The sequence below is a fragment of the Canis lupus genome, chromosome 10, assembly GCF_048164855.1.
Source record: "Canis lupus baileyi chromosome 10, mCanLup2.hap1, whole genome shotgun sequence".
NCBI classification, from domain to species: Eukaryota; Metazoa; Chordata; class Mammalia; order Carnivora; family Canidae; genus Canis; species Canis lupus.
In genome coordinates this window covers 30,432,156-30,446,442 of record NC_132847.1, presented here as the reverse complement: position 1 = coordinate 30,446,442, position 14,287 = coordinate 30,432,156, and the positions used below count along the sequence as shown (strand labels likewise).

Below are 14,287 nucleotides of genomic sequence, written 5' to 3'. Positions count from 1 at the left end.
AGGCCTATACTGACATTCATAGAAAGCATTTGATAGAGATGAATATTCCACTCTGGAGATGATAGGCAACTATGGTTCATGCTGTTTTCTCTTTGGAGCAAAAATAAATAAATAGATAAGCACAAAATTAACTGTGCATATGGCATTAAACATATGAAACAGAAAAGAATCAAGAATCAATCTTATAATTTGGTTCAAGTTTCATCTTTGTGAGGAATATTCTTTAAAAGATGATAGATAGATAGATAGATAGATAGATAGATAGATAGATAGATAGATGAATTATTTGACAAGTTCTTGTGACCTGGGAAGATACAACCTTTTTTCTATTTATAGGAAAAAAATTGCTGAACAAAATAATACTATAAATATAAAAGGTTTTAAAGAAGGTGTCTTATTGCTTAAAGATACCTTCTACATATTAGTATGATCAAGTCACATATAGAAAATATACTAATTTGAGTCTTAAAAATTTATTTAATATGATATGAAGACTATATTTTAGAAGAATTTACTTTTTATACTTGGAAGTAATGAGTCTAGATTTCTTTTGAAATGTTTTATAATTTAGTGTTACTTTTTACTTAATTCTGACTAACATTCTATCACCACTCAGGTTCTACTATATATGTGTTTATATGTTTTTTAGTATTTAACTGTTTTTTACCAGTTCCTTAGTTCCTCTCTCAAATATCATTACTAACATATTATTAAAGATACCTAGTCAAGTTCTATATATCACAATATGAATGTATAGTTCATATAATCATAATAGTTATTTGTAAACTGGGTTATTCAAACATGAGAGAATATGATTTCTTTCACAGATGTGTAAAATGCAGTAGGTTAAGTATATTTAAAAAAAAGAAAGAAAACATCTATCATAAACCACTTCTATCATCACTTAATAGTATAACACTTTCACATCCTATATTATGCTTGAGCATAATACCCTGGATCCTAGAAATGACATCTGTTTTTACAAAAGATGGGGGCAAGAGATAGATCAGAATAAAAGCAACAGAATTCACTTAACTAACCCATGTTACAATGGTAATTGCTGAACAGTGGCCTAGCAGGATTTAAACAAGGAGATGTTTTATTTCTCTTCCCCAGCAATTTTTTCACAACTCAACTAATAACATCACAGTATATTTACAGAGTATTTTACAAATTCCGAAGCACTCTTCGATGCTTTATTCTGTTTGATGTTCTTAACAATATGTCAGATCAAGAGAAGAGAGCAGAAAAAGCTACAGGGTTTGGTTCAAGTACTGAGAGTTAAGAAGCCAGACATAGTCCAGCTCATGTCTTAAAATCTAGTACTTATTGCTCTTAACCTGACACTATGTTGCAGTGTTTTGCATGATTCTGGAACACTAGAAATTATTTTTGTTTATTTGATAAAGGCTTTTGCATCATGACAGCAGGTTTCTGGTTCACCTGCCTGTTGTTTTCAGCACGCACTAGTTTGACCAGCCTCTATACTGTTATACATACTTCTTTGCAGACCTCAAACAGCCATTGTGCCTGGTGACGTGGTGCCCCTGCTCAAGTTGATTATGAAGATCACACATGAAGTGTTTTCAGATGGATTTTGGTCACAGGATAGGGAAACAGAAGTTTTGGCTCACTGAAGAAAGGTTTCCCTCATATTCCTAATGGCAAAAATTCAATTCACATGGATACATGCATTCATACATACAGAGATATATACACAAGCACATACACAAACACTGAGATATACATATATATAGATAGATAGAGATATACACATATCTATCTATCTATAAAATACACATAAAAATTAAAGAAACCTAACAGTAGTTTTCACAAGACATTGTATTTGCATTACCATTTGAAATATAGCATGTCCCCCCCTCTCAGAATATGTTTTCCAATCTTGTGAATTAAAGTGGAGGACCTGGGAAACTTGATTGAATGATTGATTGACTGATAATTTAAAAATGCAATTTATCTTCTGCTGATCATATACAAAGTGTAAGGCTTTATGCTAGATACTTAGTTGGATCCAAAAATCTTGCAGGCAAGTAGGAGAGATAAGATAGATATCTAAATGATATTTTGAGAAAATACATACACTCCTACACACACACACACTACACAGAGCCCTATGTTATGTTAAGCCACCTGGACTCACTTCTAAGAGATACAGACAACTTTAGAGAAAACAAAGAAACAAAGATGAATGTGCAGAGCTAATAGCTGTTGACATTTGGAAGTGCCTGTGCCTGAGGCTCTGGAGAAGCTTTGTATTAAACAGAAAAGTAGATATATTGGTAGAAGAAATTTATTAGTGACTTTGAAACAATGAGGGAAAGATGCAGCATAAACTGAGCTGTGAGAAATGATCTGTGTTCAACCATAGGTTATCTCATGTGCCTGTGAGAAGTCTTAGCTGTTTTATTTAGGAGAGACCATGTCTGCACTGTTACCATGCAAAGCATCACGAATTCTTGACTTGGTCACAGTGTATGTTAAAATTTCAGGGCAGCTGGGGTGGCTCAGCGGTTTAGTGGTTTAGCGTACTGCCTTTAGCCCAGGGCCTGATCCTAGAGACCCAGGATTGAGTCCCACATCAGTCTCCCTGCATGGAGCCTGCTTCTCCCTCTGCCTGTGTCTCTGCCTCTCTCTCTCTCTCTCTGTGTGTGTGTGTGTGTCTCATGAATAAATAAAATAAAATAAAATTTCAGAGCACATTTTTTCTGAGGAGGTGGCAGAGAAAAGTCACTGCAGACAGCGAAAGCTTGCATGGGGCCCCAAGAAATGCTAGTTGTTGTTTTTTTTTTAAGATTTTATTTATTCATTTGAGAGAGAGTAAGCCAGAGCATAAGCAGAGGGGAGAGGTAGCAGCAGACTCCCCACCAAGCAGAGAGCCCAGTGTGGGACTCTCCCCCAAGACCCTGGAATCATGACCTGAGCTGAAAACAGACACTTAGCTGATTAAGTCACCCAGGCACCCCTAGAAATTCTATTTTAGAAAACATCTCTAAGCAGGAAGAAACTTTGCAGAAAGCCACAATAGACATGTCACAAAGGGTTATTGATGACAGGTAACCATGATCATGTTGTAAATAATCACATGAATACTCTGGGATGTAAATACTGTATTTCATATTATGATTTCTTGTATGATGGATTTGACTTTTTTCCCCTTCTGTCATGAAAAAGTAGTGACAAACTCAAACTCAAGTCTTCTGCCAAACAGATATGTGAGGATGGAGGAGGTTTTAAATGAAGTCTGGTAGTAGACCAAACAGAGGGAGGAGGGGGCAGAAAAAGAGAAGATGCACATTCCTCCAGTAGTTCTGTCTATTGATAAATGAGCCAGGACTAAAAAGAGCTACTGTGAGTAAAAGAAATTCCAATAGACAGTAGCTAGATAGAAGTAGGAGGATAGCCTAGTGGTAACCACAGATAAGACCTTGCAAAGTCACAAAGGATAGGGTCTACCATGTTCCTAGAAGAATGGTTCTATGGGCATAGGAAGGAAGACCAGCTCAAACTAGCAGTCAGTTCATAAAGAGCATATAAACTCAGAGTTATATGAGTATAACTCATACTCATGAGTTTGCCTGGGTAAAATGCTGGATTGTTAGCTTATGGGTTGTGGGCCTTTGGGCAAGTTATTTCATATCTGCTGGCCTCTGTTTCTTCACCTGTAAATTAGTAATGCTCTCCATAACAATAAGAATTTCATGGAGATTAAATGAAATGATATAAAATGATAAAGCACTTAGAACACTGCATAGTATGTAGAAATATGAAATATCAAATTATTAGTATAGTAATTACTAAGTTTTAAAAGCTGTAAGAATATTTACAACTCAAGAGAAGATAACATTACCTTGGCTATAATCTATATGACTTGAGTCATGTATCCTATGAATAACCAGCTGGTAAAAATAGACAATTTTTAATTCCGTGGATTTTTAAAAAATGTAGATGTTTTCCATTATGGTAATTCCATCAAATTTTCCCCTGTGACAGCACATTTTCTCATTTGCTGAGTTAGAATCATTTATAATAACAAATTTGTATTTGTGAAGACTTGAGAAACCATTGAACTCTTAAGATGATACTGTTAAGGATACATAATAGCTAATGTGATGGTTCTTGATGCCCTCAAGATGAAGTTTGAACCTAAGCATTGTGTTACTGGCCCTTTGTTGATCTAGCCTGATGTCTCCCTCATGCCTCATTGTTCACTCTTAGCTATTACCACTAGCTACATATTCCAAGTACTTTCATCTCTGGCTCTTGGTAAATATTTATCCACTCTAGAATTTCACCTATTCCCCTCTCTTGATTATGTTCAACCTTGTTTCCTAATCCATCTCAAGTAGCACTTGTCCTGTGTATTGCAAAGGCTGCAAACTAGCCTCAGATGGTTTTGTTGACATTTTTTTTTTAATTTGAACTTGAATGCCTTTAACTGGGAAGCACTATCCAGTTTTCCAAACCTTCCCTATCCCTATTTTACATATTGCTCAACTCATCCATTTATAGGGATTGCTTCATATTGTAAACAACTGAGTTGAAATTATGGAGAATCCTTTAAAGCTCATTTCCCATTCCTCTTCCTGAAGAAAGAATTAAACACTATATTCTCTGAGTTCTTATAGAATAGGTTCACACATAGCATATTTAGCTGTATGTGTACAGATCACACATGCCTTGAAATCCCAGAGGGCATGTGCAATGAATTATGCACATTTGTAACTTACATCATACTTGGTGCTCAATAATTGCTTTCTGAAGTTAATTGAATTCCATGTGGTGTTTTAGAAATTTTTATAGAAACAGTAAGATAATTTCAGGGCTGGACTATTTGTTTGTTTAACATGAGACTGTATTTTTCTCTCTTTATATTTTATGGTATTGCTTATGAGAATTTAATTATTTTAAATTGCCTTTATTTTTCGTATACATACTTCTGAGTCCTTTTTTCTACAACTCTTTTATGTTCTTTCCTACGTGCTCTCCCTTCCATTATTAAATATAGACATAGCTCCCTGTTTTTTAGCCATAGTAATAGTTAAACATACTGAACCCTTAATCAACAGCAATTACTCTTTCTTCTCCACCGGAAATCTACCTAAGTGTTTTACATGTGTTAATGTTTTTTATACTGTCAGTTATCGTCAGAGGTAGAAACCTTATTTTCCCATTTTACACAAGAAGAAACAGACCAAGGAGGACCAACTTACTTGCCTCAGCTCATGCCACTACTGATAACGTAGCCACTGTGGCCCTAGGTTGCCTGTCCCTATTGACCAAGTGAGTTTTCTAACCTTTAGATCACTTGGTGTTCCTCACATCTACTTTTGACCACCCACTTTGAGGGCATTTCACTTTTTAAGCTTACTCTGATGACCTAGTCAGAATGAGCCATTCCTTTCTTTCTGACTCCACATCACAAGGCCATATTCTAGCCTTTATTTCACTCTTTCTGTATCAACGGTAATTGCTAGCATGTCTCTTCTACATCTTAATCGTTTTAGAATAATCACAGTAGCCACTCATTACTGAACCATCACTGTTATCAAAGTATCACTAAGCATTTAAGGGATCACTCATTTAATCCACAAAACGGTTCCGTTTTATTTGTGAGAAGCATTAAGCACAAGGAGGTTGTAAATTCAGCCCCTATATCAAAGTCCTTGACCTGTTTACTCATCATCATATCTATTTTATCTAGTTCTGACTTTTCTTGTTGCCGAGACTACCTTAGTTCCTTACACTTATCTCCCAAGTATATATTTGTTGACTGAATGATTGTCAGATGGGTATTTGCCATTACCACTTCACAGATATCTATGCAGTGCATGAATAGAGATATGCAGGATTTTTCTCCTTACTTAAAAAATCTATTTTTGAAAGAAACTAAAGGACACATCTTTCAAGTTATTTATTAAACTTAGGTTTTCATAGAGGTCATATGTTACATTTCCCCATATTGTTTCACTCTTCCTTTTAGAAAACAAAGAAGTTTTATTCCCTTTTCTCCCTTTTGAGCCCTCTTCTTTATGTTGTTTTGTAGAAGAATTTGTGGTTTATATTTTACTAGTACCAAAAGAATATGACAGCTGATTTGAATTTGCTTTTTGTTAAGAATGAATAAATTGGGGTGAAGCCATAATTTCACTATGTCAGTTATAAACCCTTGACCCATGACACAAACTTTGAGTCATGGTTAACCCCTTTTAGGATCAAGGGAATATATTATCTTTATATGAGAAATTTATTTGTGAATACAAGTGAAGGAAGGATAGATCAAGACCCCCTAAATCTGTTTTCTAAATGAAAAGATTTCAAGAACAGTAAAACAGTCCTCCTAAGGATAATTAACGTCTGGTACATTATAGAATCAAACTGGTCTTTAAAACCAGAAGGAATTGGGGGCACCTGGGTGGCTCAGTCAGTTAAAAGGCTGCCTTCAGCTCAGGTCATGATGCTGGGGTTCTGGGATTGAACCCCAAATCAGACTCCTTGCTCAGCAGGGAGTCTGCTTCTCCCTCTGCCTCTGCCCCTCCCCCTACTTCCATTCGCTTGCTCTCTCACACACAAATAAATAAACAAAAACTTAAAAAAAAAATAAAACCCTGAAAAATAGGAACTGAGGGATAGATGTAGATCAATAATGTTTTGGAAGCATCAGTGGACTACCAAGGTGGTTGGATAAAAAAATCAAATGAAAATTTGGGTTTAGAAAGATTCCTAAGATCCAATCTTGATAATTCTTTTTTACTTTATAGGTAAAAGCACAACCAAGAAACTACTTAGATCATATTTATAACATAACCATTTACTTCTAACATCAAACCAATATTGACAAAAATAGCCTTTTCAAGGTAAAAAGAGTTTGGGAACATGTTGCATATGATCATAAAACTAAGAAACCTTGTGATCCAAAGGAGTTAAGAAATCTATGGAAAATTATTTAATGCATTTTAACCATTCATTCTAAATTCCATCCTTTATTTTCCCCAATGTTCCATTCAAATATCTTTAGATCAAAGACCACAAGTATTGCCAAAATATGTGATAGTTTTGAGATGCTGACAAATGCAAACCATAGACCCATATTTTCCTTAAACCTGGGATTCATTTTCATGTATAAGTTAAGTAATAAGAGAAGCTAGCATTCTAGAGATGAAAGACTGGTTTGTTAAAAATATCAATAACTCTCGATAAGAAAATGGATAGAATATACAAATTTTGTCCTTATTTATGGAAACATTTTAAGGTGAGAATACATAATTATACCACATTGAAACTATTGTGTAGATTTTGTTCTTATAAACTAATAAGTGTGTGTACAGAGAAAATTCCTAATTTATGAAACAACATGGTGATATAAATCAGGAGGTCATATCTTCAATACTTTGATGGCACAATCCTATAAAAGAAAAATGCCTTACTTGCGCTGAAATAGTTTAAAAGTAATTGAACCCAAGGAAAACATTAAAAGGAATTGTGTAATGGCTCCAATAGCTGTGAAATACAAGACTCACACTGAAGGTGTTTGGGGTGCTGAGGGGAGCATTCTGGGTACCTGATGAAATGGAAAATTTTTTTGAAAAGACATAGATATAAAGGCAATAGAGGAGAGGTGAGGCCAGTATCATAAGAAACAATTAATGCCCATGTCAGATATCAGGGGTAGGTCCTTGCAAGGGCACCTGGGAAACTATCACCTTTCCATCCCATGTCATGCCCAAGAAGAGCAACAAAATTACTTTTGTGTAAGTGGCCATTGATGGAGCATTTTTCCATCATCTATTTGACTTAATCTTTACAACAAAAATAGTAGGGGTGTATCATTACCATCCCCACACTACAGATAAGGAAATTGAGACTCTGAGAAGTTAAGTGACTTACTGAAGACCACATACCCCATTAGTAAATAGAAAGTCTGGCTGAGAACCCATGTTTCAGAATTCAGGGTCCTCTCCTCTTTGTCTATACCATACTGCCATTTTCTATTTTTCCCAATTTATGTCATACAAATTAGAACAGAACTATCCCCAGTCCACAAGAGAGATGGCTTTGAGCAGATCCAAAACCCGCTTTGGGGGCAACATTAAATGGTTGAAAATCAGTTGAAATCATCTTACTAGAGTTCAAATCACAGCTGCACTGTCCACCGCAACTTACTTAACCTTTCTAAGCCTCAATTTCCTGATCAATAAGATGGGGATAACAGTAGTATGTCCCTCACAATATTGTGTATAAAGATTAAATAAGATGGTATGTGTAAAATGATAATTAGCCAGGTACCTGCCACAGAGAATAAGTCATAAATGGTCTGTACTAATAGATTTTTTTGTAATCATTGTTTACCCCCACATAAAATATGTGCTTATTTAAATTGGTTCTCTTACTATCAAACAACAAAGAACGTCATCACATTTTTCTAAAATGTGAGTTTGACTTCTATGTAATTTGTAAGTTAGAGAAATAGAAAAGGCATGGGTGTGTATATACATATATTAACCTAGATGAGTGGCAACCATTTGACACTTTAAAAACACGTATTTACTACATGTAGTAATTATTTCATTGCACTATAAAACTCTTGTTATAATAAATTATTACTGTAAGACTAGCTTTTTCAACCTCAACACCATTGATATTTGGGTCATATAATTTTGCTGTGGGAGACTGCCCTGTGCATTGAATGCTATTTCTCAGCATCCCTGCCAGTAGCATGCCCCAAGGATTGTGACAATCAAAAATGCCCTCAGACATGCCAAATGTCCTCTTGGGAACAAATTCACCCTTAGTTGAGAACCATTGCTATATGGCAGCAAAACTAATCTATGATTGTGCAGAATGTATGCATCCAAATGATAGCCCACATCAAAGCCTTAAAGCTTGAAAATACTTGTTTGAATGGCCTCTTCATTTTAAACATTGGGAGGACTTCTTTACGAGACTAACTTGAAGAATCACTTTTTAGAGTATACAGTGAGCTAGGCTCATTACTTGAAAAATTAGCCAATAGCATCCCCTACCTTGGCCACCAGCAAATCAAAGACTTGCCTCTACATGTCTCTTGGCACTTAAAAAAGCAAATAAATAAATAATCCACCTTCAAGGACGAAGATGTGCTACCATTAGGGAATTCAAAAGAATGGGTGACAGGCTCTTAACTCTACTGCCAAAAAGAGTTCCAAAAATACTTTTGCACCATTGCAGCAAATTAATGCAACAGTAATAAATCTTCAGCCTCCCAAGGTGGCTGCTTCTAAGGGCCATGATATTTGGAACTGACAAGTGCTGGTTTGTTACTGGTTTTTTGTTTGTTTGTTTGTTTTACTAGGGTATTGGTCACATTGCTTCATACTCATACTTGGTATGGACATCTAGCATTTTGGAAGTTCAAAATAAGAAGCCCTAGGAATGCCTTTAAGTGGCATAAGACTTAGTGGCTGTCCCCTTTTTAAGTGTCTGGTGGAAGCCAAAGAAAAGATTAGATGGATGTAAGACAAGTGAGACATAATGCAAACCCCCTGCCCAAACGTAAAGGTCCCCCAAATCCCTTGCTCTTTGATTTTGAGGGTGGATATATATATTTTGGGGCAGCACACTCTATTTTTAAATCAAAGATTTTATTTTAAAGATTTGTATTTATTTATTCATGAGAGACACACACACAGAAAGAGAGAGAGAGAGAGAGAGAGAGAGAGGCAGAGACACAGGCAAAGGGAGAATCAAGCTCCATGCTGGGAGCCTGACATGGAACTCGATCCCAGGTCTCCAGGATTGGGCCCTGGCCTGAAGGTGGCACTAAACCGCAGAGCCACCCGGGCTACCCTCAAAAATCTTATTGTAGATAAGTTTCTTGTGAAATAATTAAACACTTTTCATTTTTTTTGTAGTCCTTCTTCCAAAGAGTCTCTTTCTCTCTTTCTCCATCCCATCTCCCTTCATACCTTTCCCACTCCCAAAAAAATCCTCTTCATCTTTCAGTCCACCAAGAGAGTGTCAATGATTAAGACTTTCATTGATCTACAGTGGTATTTGTAGAGTTTATGGTTTATGATATACCTAAATGGACTAGATGAGATGGGGCAGGGTTAACTATAGCTCTTCTGTTCTGATAATAAAAGCTAACTGGCTACTTGTTCAAATTCCTTTTTAATGCTTGAAAAGAAAAGAATTTGGGAATTATGATCTATTTGAGAAAGTATGTCTTTTCCATTTATCTGGTTTTGTTCATTTGTCTCAGATTGGTTTGGTTTTGAGCATTGAATCTAACAAAAAAATGTAACCATATTTCTGTTTCTGATACATCTATGTGCCTTTGGAATTGGGGACCTTTCTGAAATGGAGGGTATGGTAATCAGTTTACCACCACTGCTTACAAATACCACCCCAAATTTACTGGCTTAAAACCACCACAATCTGCTATTTCTCACAATTCTGTGAGTTGACTTGGGGCCAGGCAGTGGTCTTCTGCTGGTCTCTCCTGAGCTATCCTTTGCAGCCAACTGGAGGGCCTGGGAAAGCTAGCCTGACCCCTCACCATGACTTTGAATCCTGGTCTGTTGGCCTCAGAGTTCTGGTGATCAAAGAAGCTTATGAGGCCTTTTGAGGGCAAACCTTGGAAGTCATACATCATCACTTTCACCACATTCTTTTTTGCTCAAAGCAAGGCAGGGACCAGTTCAGAATCAAGACGTAATGAAACAGACACCACTTCATGATGAGAGAAGCAACAAATGGTGTGTGACTTCATTGATCCCAGCAATGAGTTCTACATCAATGAACCCTATTTACTGGAGGCATGGAGCTCTTCTCTCCACCCTGGCCAGCCTGGGCTAAGTCCACAGTAAATGTTCCTCCTAAAGAACAAAACCCCCAGGCCCACCCTAAAATACAGAGAATTTTTGTTGAAATATGAAATAAGTTTTTAAAAAGTAGAGGAAAAGTCTAAGTAATTCGTTTTGTAACTGCTACCTGATTCTTTTTCTGAAATAACACCTTCTGTGGTAGGAGAAAATTTATACTCTTTGACCCCTTTTCACCCTATCAAAAATATTTTCTTTACATCTTCCTGTAATTTAGGAATTATTAGAGTTGATAGGCTTCTTTTTAAACTCAAAAGTTCGAGGAATATGATTCATATACAGTGAATCATGGACCTAGAAGAGACACCTCAAGCTTCCCAGACACGCCCTCTTCCCTCTCTCTCTCTCTTTTCTTTTCCATTTCTGCCTTCTTCCTTTCTACCTCCCCATGTCTCCTTCCCTTTCTGCTCTATCTCTTTAATTTCAGAGATAAGAAAATAAAATGAGGCCCAAGGAGGTTGACAGCTTTCCCATAGACTCTTCCTGGACTCAAGTCTTCTGTTGTCCAATATGTTTCCCACTGCATTATGATCCTTTTAAGTTTGGTCCAATTAATTTGATTAAGGAGTCCCTGGGATGTTTGGGTCGCTCAGTGGTTGAGCATCTGCCTTTCACTCAGGGAATGATCCCGGGAGTTCTAGGATCAAGTCCTTCATCGGGCTCCCTATGGGGAGCCTGCTTCTCCCTCTGCCTATGCTCTGCCTCTCTCTGTGTGTCTCTCATGAATAAATAAATAAAACATTTTTTTTTTTAAAAAGGAGTCCCTTAACATTTTCTACCTTAATTAGGAAAATAGCCAGGAAGCACCTATATAACAGGAGGGATGCATTATATTTGAAACTAAGATGGTCATAATAGGTAATTTTGATGCAAGGAGCCAATTAAGTGTCACAGATCTTTAAGACCATGACTAAAAGAAGAGCTGAGGGATAGTTGAGTAGTAGCCTGAATGTGCTGAGCACCTAGGTGGTCAGTAAGACCAGGGCAGCAGAAAATGATAGAGGACTGCCAGAGGGAGAAGAATGTGTTAGAGATAAATTCCTCTTGCTTTGCAGTAGTGCCTGGAGCCTTGATGGTGAAAACCACTCAGGCCACTAAAAATGACTTAACATGCTGTCTTGGCAGCCCTGCCTTGGTTCGGACTGGCAGCCTTTTGTATCTGCTGCTCCATTGGAGTTCCATCCTGGCTGTGCTATGGCTGTAGTGTGAGCTTTTCAGTGGCCATATGCCTGGGAGGCTCATCATCCACAATTTCCTCATCCCAGACTCCAGCCAAGTGCAGCAGATGCTATTGTTACCTCTTCTATTGAATAAAGTAGGAAGCAAAGAGAGAAAGAAATTTGTCAATATTGTTTTTCTGCTGGAATCGAAATAAAAACTGTGTGTGGTATATTGTCTGATAGCAACCCACGTGCCAAATCCCCATTTTGTGTAATACACTTATATAAGATAAGAATCTGCCCCTATATTTCTTAACATAATGCAAATGACCTTCTTCATTCTACTGTAAATATGTTACAATTATAGCTATTCGGGCTTCTCAATTTGGATTTGTGCTTTTCCTTGCACTTGGAAACCCTTTGCTTCTGCCCATGCCATCTGCTGGAATCACTTATATTTCTTTCACACACTCACAGTGTTTGTTATATGCCCTAAATCTAGCTGTACAAAACTCAAATCTTTTATGTAGATAAACAAATGTTTAGCAAGTATTTTTAAATACTTTGCCTTGATAAATAGCATTATTAAGGTACATTTGTGCTTCTAAAGTACAGCTGCTGAGAGAATTTCTCACAGAACTGTATGAAGTAACACCAAAATCAGAAGAGAATCTTGAAATAAATGCCTGCATATATAAATAGTTTCTGCGCTGAAGAAAACTAAATGATGATAAGTTAAGCAAACAGAAAGTCTCTTTTTGGCATAGAACATAGTTGAGTGGGGGTGGAAAGAGGTCTTAAGACTCCTGAGCCACGGGACCCGTCCCTGTCATGTTATCTTATGAAACCCTTTCAGCCCAAATAGGACACTGATGACCTTGCAGGGTCCTGTTGATTTCTGCTGTGCTGCTCTCACAGCCTTGCTAGGGGCACCATGAGTTTCCTTCACAGAACAAGAGAAGAAAAGTGAAACCATAAGTGTCACCCAAAAACACACGTCCTTTTGCCAATCTATAAATTAAGAAAGCAGAAGAAAAGTCCGTTTAATGTCTTCCGGAATCTCTCCCCAATTTTTGGCCATCATCACCTTTTTAAAAGTTTCCTGAATTTTTTTTTTCTTTTGGATCTGTAACTGTCGTCAGATTTGTTTGTAAGAGATGCAGGTCGGAATGCCTTTTTCTATCTATACTTTTTCACCTCACTGCCATGGTCTCTAGCCTAAAGAACAGGGCTAAGTGGGGAGCCTCCTCTTGCCACTGAGGCTAGGCAGTTGGCACGATTTGACCTACTCATTGCCTGATACAGACTGAGAATGCTGGGTTCTTTCTTTCTTTCTTTCTTTCTTTCTTTCTTTCTTTCTTTCTTTCTTTCTTTTTACACTATGCTTTGAGTACTAAGCTCAATTTTAATACTACATGGAAATATAGAAGTCAAATATACAAAAGATGCAACCTCAGTAGGTCACAGTACAAAGCCCCTAAATTTTATCAAGACCCAAAATTGTTAGATTGGACAAAGGAGGACCATGGATTGTCTCAACATATGAAGCATGTTTCACATATGTCTTAGAGCTTCCTGGAGTAGTTCATACATAGTAAGGATTTTAAAAATGCAAGGTAAGAAGTGAAGCTCGTAGATCTTTTACTATAAGGGTATACTAATAAGAACTACTCAGAGTTCCATGGCTTTCACTCCATATTTGGCTTTCAAGCTAAGAAAGGAAAATTACACATCTAGGAAAATAAGAGATATCGGACTGCCCTAAAACTATGAGATCTTGTGCAAATCACTTGTCTGCCTGAGTATCTATTCCTCTAGAAAGGTAAAGAACAATCTGGTCATTTGCCAAAGGCATCTTTTCTACATGGGAAAACTGCATAAAATTTGGTAGATTAAATGGTTCTTGATGATGATGATGATGGTGCTTAGGAATTTTGGTTTTGTAGAAGCCACAATAAGTTTTCTTTCTTAAAAAAAAATATTTTATTTATTCATGAGAGACACAGAGAGAGACAGAGACACAGGCAGAGGGAGAGCAGGGTCCCTGCAGGGAGCCCTATGTGGGACTCTATCCCAGACCCCAGGATCACGCCCTGAGCCAAAGGCAGATGCTCAACTGCTGAGCCACCCAGGTGTCCTCCATAATAAGTTTTCTCTACCTTCAAATTCAGTCCCAACTTGGGTTCACAGGTGATCAGTGAAAAACAAGTACTGTATGATCTCTCATAGGTGGAATCTAACACACAC

At 37.1% G+C, this 14,287-nt stretch overlaps 1 protein-coding gene across 38 annotated transcripts in view; it reads left to right on the top strand.

The window, feature by feature from the left end:
* The window catches only part of PTPRD (protein tyrosine phosphatase receptor type D), a 2,176,041-nt gene that overhangs the window by 2,126,196 nt on the left and 35,558 nt on the right, over positions 1–14,287 (top strand). The gene's annotated exons all lie outside the window — the stretch shown is intronic.